We start from the raw sequence: 8391 nt of genomic DNA, 5'->3' as shown, positions 1-8391 counted from the left end.
TAAATGTTTAAATGCTATTTTGATTTCCCACCTATTTGGGTCTTCAGAAAAATGTAAGATGATATGGAAGGCCCTCGCAATGTCTACTACATAGATCAAAGTGTCAATACTATAAAATAAAGATATATAACTGAAGGAAGAAGGTAGATAGCACGATCAAACATATGGCATAAGGGCCTTTGGGAGAGGGGCAGAATTGGTGTGTTGATAGCCTAGACTACTCACTTGAGATATGTAATCCAAGCTGGTATTATTTTGTTTCATCTTGTCAGCTGCTTAAGACTATCCTTTAAATTTTCTAATTACATCTGTGGTTTGTGGGTGATATGAAGCATGAGATTGTTTTATATAACCCATGATTGGGTCCACTGATGTGTACTTGGGTCACAAATCTGAAGCCATTATTAGATGGATAGTGTTCAGGAAACCTGAACAGGAAACTAATGTGGTTTTGTGAAAGTGAAGTGAAAGTGGCTCAGTCGTGTCCTACTCTTTGCAACCCCATGGACTATCCATGGAATTCTCTAGGCCAGAATACTGGAGTGGGTAGTCTTTCCCTTCTCCAGGGGATCTTGCCAACCCAGGAATCAAACCGGGGTCTCCTGCATTGCAGGCAATTCTTTACCAACTGAGCTATCAGGGAAGCCCATTGTGGTTTTGTAGGTCTAGGATAATGTGGCCAAGTCAGTGAAAAATCTATAAATTGCTAGGCCAAACCCCAGAGAAAGTCTCTGCAGCAGTCAGGATCCAGTGAACCTATCCAGATGTGACCAGTGGCTCAATGTGATTAACCTGCTAAGAATGTCCCGGCCCATGGCTTGGAGAATCTGTCCTTCAGATCAGATCAGTCGCTCAGTCGTGTCCGACTCTTTGTGACCCCATGAACTGCAGCACGCCAGGCCTCCCTGTCCATCACGAACTCCCGGAGTTCACTCAGACTCACGTCCATCGAGTCAGTGATGCCATCCAGCCATCTCATCCTCTGTCGTCCCCTTCTCCTCCTGCCCCCAATCCCTCCCAGCATCAGAGTCTTTTCCAATGAGTCAACTCTTCGCATGAGGTGGCCAAAGTACTGGAGTTTCAGCTTTAGCATCATTCCTTCCAAAGAAATCCCAGGGCTGATCTCCTTCAGAATGGACTGGTTGGATCTCCTTGCAGTCCAAGTGACTCTCAAGAGTCTTCTCCAACACCACAGTTCAAAAGCATCAATTCTTCGGCGCTCAGCCTTCTTCACAGTCCAACTCTCATATCCATACATGACCACAGGAAAAACCATAGCCTTGACTAGACGAACCTTTGTTGGCAAAGTAATGTCTCTGCTTTTGAATATGCTATCTAGGTTGGTCATAACTTTCCTTCCAAGGAGCAAGCGTCTTTTAATTTCATGGCTGCAGTCACCATCTGTAGTGATTTTGGAGCCCCCCAAAATAAAGTCTGACACTGTTTCCACTGTTTCCCCATCTATTTCCCATGAAGTGATGGGACCGGATGCCATGATCTTCATTTTCTGAATGTTGAGCTTTAAGCCAACTTTTTCACTCTCCTCTTTCACCTTCATCAAGAGGCTTTTTAGTTCCTTTTCACTTTCTGCCATAAGGGTGGTGTCATCTGCATATCTGAGGTTATTGATATTTTTCCCGGCAATCTTGATTCCAGCTTGTGTTTCTTCAGCAATGCTTCTAGTGTTGGCTAGGCTTTGACAGGTGCAACAGCTTTTCTGTGCTGTTTCAGCATTTTCAAATGGCAGTGGCATCCAGGAGGCAAGCTATCATAAATCTACCTGCTTTAGGGTAGAAGACACTTCATTCTCAGTATTTAGCTGAAAAGTATAGTCTGCTAGTTGATTATGCTTTCCCTCACCATTATTAGAGGCTTTTCTAGTGAGCATCTATATGGGTAATACAAAGTTTTTTAGGAGCAGAACTGATTTTTATTTAAATGTTTCTACCCAACAAGAAGCCTTATTTTATATACCAGTCTGAGGCTTGATAGTGGCCTGATCAAATTTCCACACCATTAGCTATAACCTGAGTCACATAAATTTATGGTTTTCCATAGGTCCCACTAAAATGGTCCTAACTGTAGCAATTCCCATCAGGGCTTGAAGGGAAAAGCTAGCAGAGATGCACATAGACAATATATCCATACCAATAACACATTCATTTATGGGGGTCATGAAAACAGATTTGTAGAAGTTTTAAGGGATCCTGTCATTGTCAGACTTAAGCAAGGGTCTTAATGGTGGTGGCTTTAGGCTCCAAATCAGAGGGTATTATCTACTTTTCCCTCACCTTGGTGCCTGTAATTGTGTGGAGAACAGTCTTCTATGAAATGATACTTAGAAAGTCAAAGGGTTTAATTTTTCACCTCTCTACTAAATTTTAACCTTTGCATAGGAATTCTGATCCCCCTGGTAACAGAGGGCCGTTGACTTAACCTGAGTGTTATTTGTATTTGAAGGCTGAGAGGTCAGATTCTGGTTCAAGATAGCTATATAGGAAGATTCTGAACTTATCCCCCCACATGGACGCAATGAGTCTGTAGCTACATATGGAACAATTTCCTCTGGGGAAAAAACCTAAAGACTGGCTGAGTAATGACTATACATCAAGCAAGCAAGCAAGAAACCACATAAAAGTGGGTAGAAGAGACTGGGATATAATCTTGCTATAAAAGCCACCCCTCACATGTGTGCTAACATGGTGACCCATAACTGGCATGGAACTCAAAATCTGGAGCTTCTCCCTGAGTAGCAAAGGATTTGAGCACCACATTGGGCACCCAAACTTTTAAGACCTGTACCTAAGAGGTGAACCCCCAAACATTTAGCTTTAAAAATCAACAGAGATGTGATGGACCTAGAGACTCATATCCATGAGACCTACAAGACTGTAGCAATGTGAGAAATGGATCTAAAAGGGCTTAAGTGCTTGTGCTCACTACCCTAGGGCTTAGATCAGAGGTAGGCAGTTGCATTCAGAGGCTAAGTGAAAGAGATTTGTGTGTACTAAAGTATTGGCCTGAGGGTCAGGTATCTTATTTAACTCACATATCTAAGAATCTGCTGGAATACTCTCTGGAAACAAGGACTGTAGGGAGCCATCTTTGTACTCTCCCTCTGCCTTACTGAGAAGCCTGATAGGCTACAATTCACAGGGTCACAAAGAGTTGGACACGACTGAGTGACTAATACTTTCTCTTTCTGCCTCACCCTAGACAGCAGGTACCATCTTTTAACTTTTTTTTCTATTTCTGGTGGAAACCATCTTTATGCTTCCTCTCTGCCTCATTACAACTGGTGGGAAACAGTTTCACACTCTCCCTCTGCCATGTTCCAGAGCACCAGTAACTCAAGGATGGAGTTTTACACAAATTTGCTGTCCTGATTTTTGTGGCTAGAGTATGCCCCTTTATTTCCTTGTTCTTGAGGCCAAGAGGAATTGTGTTCATGGGTACCATGGAACTGTATCAACCAGAGACAGTATTTAGTTTTTAGCAGTCTACCACCAAAAAGGCATTGCACAGACAGTAGCTGAAACATACCCTGGTATTTGAAAGAGGCTTATTTACTTATCCAGGAACTTTGGTCTCAGGGGAAAACTTTTGGTTTGACACACATTTAGTGCCCTTAGAAGTAATTTCAGGGAACAGAGGCCAGTGGAAACAATCTTTGCACTCTCTGCCTCATTACAGCTCACTGGTATCTCCCAGGAAGGATCTTATATCGTTGCCTGGTGCCCAGATTCTTCAACTGCCACCAGAGAACGCCTGAACACAGCCTGGCTCTGGGTCCCACAGGATTTTAACCAACAGAAAAATAGTCTTTAAATAGTTAGCATCTCCAGGGCACAACAAGAGGCAGCAGAGCCAGGAGCTCAGTCTCTGTGAAAGAAGCCTGTTAGCTAATCATCATAGATGCAGACTGAGGGGCAAGCTTCTGTTGCTGCTGCTGCTGCTAAGTCGCTTCAGTTGTGTCCAACTCTGTGCGACCACATAGACGGCAGCCCACCAGGCTCCCCCATCCCTGGGATTCTCCAGGCAAGAACACTGGAGTGGGTTGCCATTTCCTTCTCCAATGCATGAAACTGAAAAGTGACAGGGAAGTCGCTCAGTCATGTCCGACTCTTAGCGACCCCATGGACTATAGCCTACCAGGCTCCTCCATCCCTGCAACTTTCCAGGCAAGAGTACTGGAGTGGGGTGCCATTGCCTTCTCCGGGGCAAGCTTCTAACTAAGTACATGTCTGAGGCATGTCTTTAATCCTTTCCACAGACCTCAAAGAATGGGTGCTATCTTTACACTCTCCTTCTGCTATGCTCAGGAGCAACACTATCTCCCACAGCGGCACTCTTATGCATGTCTGGGGCCCTGGTTTTTGTGGCCAGGGAAAATTGTGTTCCTGGGTCCCATGGGAGAGTGGCAATCAGAGAGACATTTCTTTACAAGCTAGCCCCCCAGAAGACTGCAGAAACAATTGACAGAAATGCACCTCCAGTCTTTCTGTGAAAGAAGCTTCCTTGCTTGTTCTGGAGCATTGGCCTGAGATGTAAGCCTCACTTTTGACTCATACCTAGGAGTTTATGGAACTGCTCTCAGGGAATGTAGGACAGTGGATGCCATCTTTGTGTTCTCCCTCTGCCTTGCTAAAGCTTGCCAGTATCTCCCAGAAAAGAGCTTATACTTATCTGGAGACCCAATTGCTGAGACTGCTGCCCAGGTGACCCCTCCAAATTGCCTGGCTTTGGTGGCCAGAAGACTGTATTTATTTGCATACTTTAAATTTTGCTGCCTGAGGGTCTGGATTCCAATCAGCCTGAATCTAGGTCCCAAATGAGATCCTACCTATTGGGACACTGACAGGTCTCAGCAGAGCCTCAACTACTTGGAGCTATTCAAATGATAATGATTTGATTGGACAGTCACAAATGTTTGAGAGAGAACCAAGATCTAGGGAAGAGTTGAATGACAAGGCTCATCCCCTACCTAAGGCCACTACTTCAAGGCTGAGAGAGGTACCTGGTTCATCTAATGAATAGAGGTCAACACAGAGGATCAAGCAAAATGAGGAAACAGAGGAATGTGTTCCTAATTTTTAAAAAAGATAGTCTCAGAAAAAATCTTAATGAAATGAAGGTAAGTAATTTAAACCTGACAAAGAGTTGAAAGTAATGGTAAAGTCAGGAGAATAGATGAACAGAGTGTGAATTTCAACAAAGAAATGGAGATATAAGAACTACCATATAGAAGAAGAAATCAAAGAAAAAAATTACTAATACCTTGACACGAACAAAATTGGAAATATAATGAATTGAAATGAAATTTAGGGGATGCAGTAAAACCAGTTCTAACAGAGAAGCAATAAATGCCTACTTCAAGAAACAATAAAATGTCAAATAAACAACCTAACATAATTTTTTACCTGGAGGATAGTTGCTTTACAATGTTGTGTTAGTTTCTGCTGTACAGCAAAGTGGATAAGTTATACTGTTGATGGACATTTAGGTTGTTTCCATGTTCTGACTAACAACCTAACATTAAACTTAAAGAAACTACAAATAAAGAACAAATATGCCCAACGTTAGTAAAAGGAGAAGAATTACAAAAATCAAGCAGAAATAAATGAAATAGAGACTAAAAAGAAAATAGAGAAGATCAATGAAAATAAGAGTTGGTTCTTTGGAAAAATAAACAAAATTGACAAGCCTTTAGCTAGACTCACCAAGAAAAAAAGAGAAAAAAGCTCAGGTATATAAAATCAGAAAGGAAAGAGGGGATATTACAATTGCTACTACAGAAATACAAAAGATCATATGGGCTTACTATACATCAACAAATCTGACAGCCTAGAAGATATGGATAAATTCCTAGAAACATATAACCTACCAAAGATTGAAATAGAAAATCTGGACATATTGCTAGTAAGGGGATTGAATTAGTAGTAGTAATAATAATAAAAAACACTTCTCAACAAATAAAACTCCAGGTTGCACTGATAAATTCTTTCAAACATTAAAAAAACAGAAATAATAACAATTCTTCTCAAACTCCGATCGCTGAGTCGAACACGACTGAATGACTTCACTTTCATTTTTCACATTCATGCACTGGAGAAGGAAATGGCAACTCACTCCAGTGTTCTTGCCTGGAGAATCTCAGGGATGGGGGAGCCTGGTGGGCTGCCGTCTCTGGGGTCACACAAAGTTGGACACGACTGAAGCGACTTAGCAGCAGCAACTTCTCAAACTCCTAAAATATAGAAGAGGAGGGAATTCTTCCAAACTCATTTCAGAAGGTCAGCATTACTCTGATATAACTACGCAAGGACATTACAAGTAAAGAAAATTATAGGCTGAAATCTCTGATGAACATAGAGGTAAAAGTCCTCAAAATATTAGCAAACCAAATTCAACAATAAAGACATTAAAAGGATAACACACCATTTTCAAGTGGGATTTATTCCAGGGATGCAAGGATGGTTCAACATCTGAAAATCAATCAATGCAATGTATCGCATTAACAAAATGAATGATAAAAATAACCTCAATAGATGATCATCTCAATAGATGCAGAAATCATTTGACAAAATTAACACCATTTATGGCAAAAAAAATCTCAACAAATAGAGTATAGAGGGAATGTACCTCAACATAATAAAGGGCAGCATATGACAATCCCACAGCTAATATCATACTCAATGATAAAGAGCTGAAAACTTTTTCCAAAAGCAGGTATAAGACAAGGATACTCACTTTCACCACTTTTATTCAACATAGTATTATAAGTCCTAGCTAGAGCAATTAAGCAAGAAAAAGAAATAAAAGACATCCAAATTGGAAAGGAGGAAGGAAAACCCTCACTATTTGCACATGAAAAGATGTTTTATATATATATATATATATATATATATATATATATATATAAAGACTCCATTAAGAAACTGTTAGAACTAATAGAAGAATTTAGTAAATTTGCAGGATACAGAATCAATATACAAAAATATGTTGTGCTTCTATTTACTAATAACAAGATATCAGAAAGTGAAATTAAGAGAAAATCCATTTACACTTGCACCAAAAAGAATAAAATACCTAGGAATAAATTTAACCAAAAAGATGAAAGACCTGTATAATGAAAACTACAAGATATTGATCAAATAAATTGTAGAAGACACAAATAAATGAAAACCTATACCATGCACATGGATTAGAAAAATTAATATTGTTAATATGTCCATACTACCCAAAAGAATCTACCAAAATTCCAATGGCATTTTTCATAGAAATAGAACAAACAATCCTAAAATGTGTAAAGAAGTGTAAAAGGCTTCAAACAGCCAAAGTAATCTTGAGAAAGATGAAGCAAGGTGAAGGCATCATGGTCCCAGATTTCAAAGTATATTATAAGGCTGCATAAATCAAAACTGCATGGTACTGACACAAAAACAGACACATAGATCAGTGGAATAGTATACAGCACTTAGAAATAAACCCACACATAAATGGTCGATTAATCTACAACAAAGGAGCCAAGACTACACAATGGGGAAAAGACAATCCCTTCAATAAATAGTATTGGGAAAACTGTATGGTTACATGCCAAAAGAATGAAACCAGATGATTACCTTACACCATACAAAAATATTAACTCAAACCATATTAAAGTCTTAAATTTAAGACGGGCAACCCTAAACTTGAAGAAACATAGATGGCAAGCTACTTCATATAGATCTTGGTAATAAGGTTTTGAATCCAACATAAAAAGAAAAAGCAGAAAAAGCAAAGAAACAAAACCAAGTGAGACTATGTAAAACTAAAAAGCTTCTGCACAGCAAAGGAAGCCATTCACAAAAAGAAAAGGCAATCTAATGAATGAGAGAAAATATTTGCAAATCATATATTCAAGGGTTAATATCTAAATATTGATATATAAATAACTCTTGCAACTCAAGAGCAAAACATTGTGATTAAAAAATGGGCAGAAGGTCTGCATAGATATTTTTCCAAAGAAGACATACAGGTAGTCAACAGGTACATGAAAAAGTGCTCAGCATCACTAATCACCAGAGAAATACAAATCAAAATCATAATGAGATGCCACCTCACACTTGGTAGAACGACTATTATCAAAAAAGAAACAACATGTTGGTGAGTACATAGATAAAAGGGAAAGCTTGTGACTTGTTGCTGGGAATAAAATTGGTGTAGCCACTATGTAAAATAGTATAACATTTCCTCAAAATTAAAAATGAAACTACCATGTGATCTAGCAATTCCACTTCTGGGTATTTATTTGAAGAAAACAAAAACACTAATTCAAAAAGACACATGTGGCCATGTTCATAGCAGCATTATTCATAATATACATTAGCTCCAGTATGGAAAAATCTACAT

The sequence above is a fragment of the Bos javanicus genome, chromosome X, assembly GCF_032452875.1.
Source record: "Bos javanicus breed banteng chromosome X, ARS-OSU_banteng_1.0, whole genome shotgun sequence".
In the NCBI taxonomy this organism is placed as follows: Eukaryota; Metazoa; Chordata; class Mammalia; order Artiodactyla; family Bovidae; genus Bos; species Bos javanicus.
Note: the sequence above shows the minus strand (reverse complement) of the source record.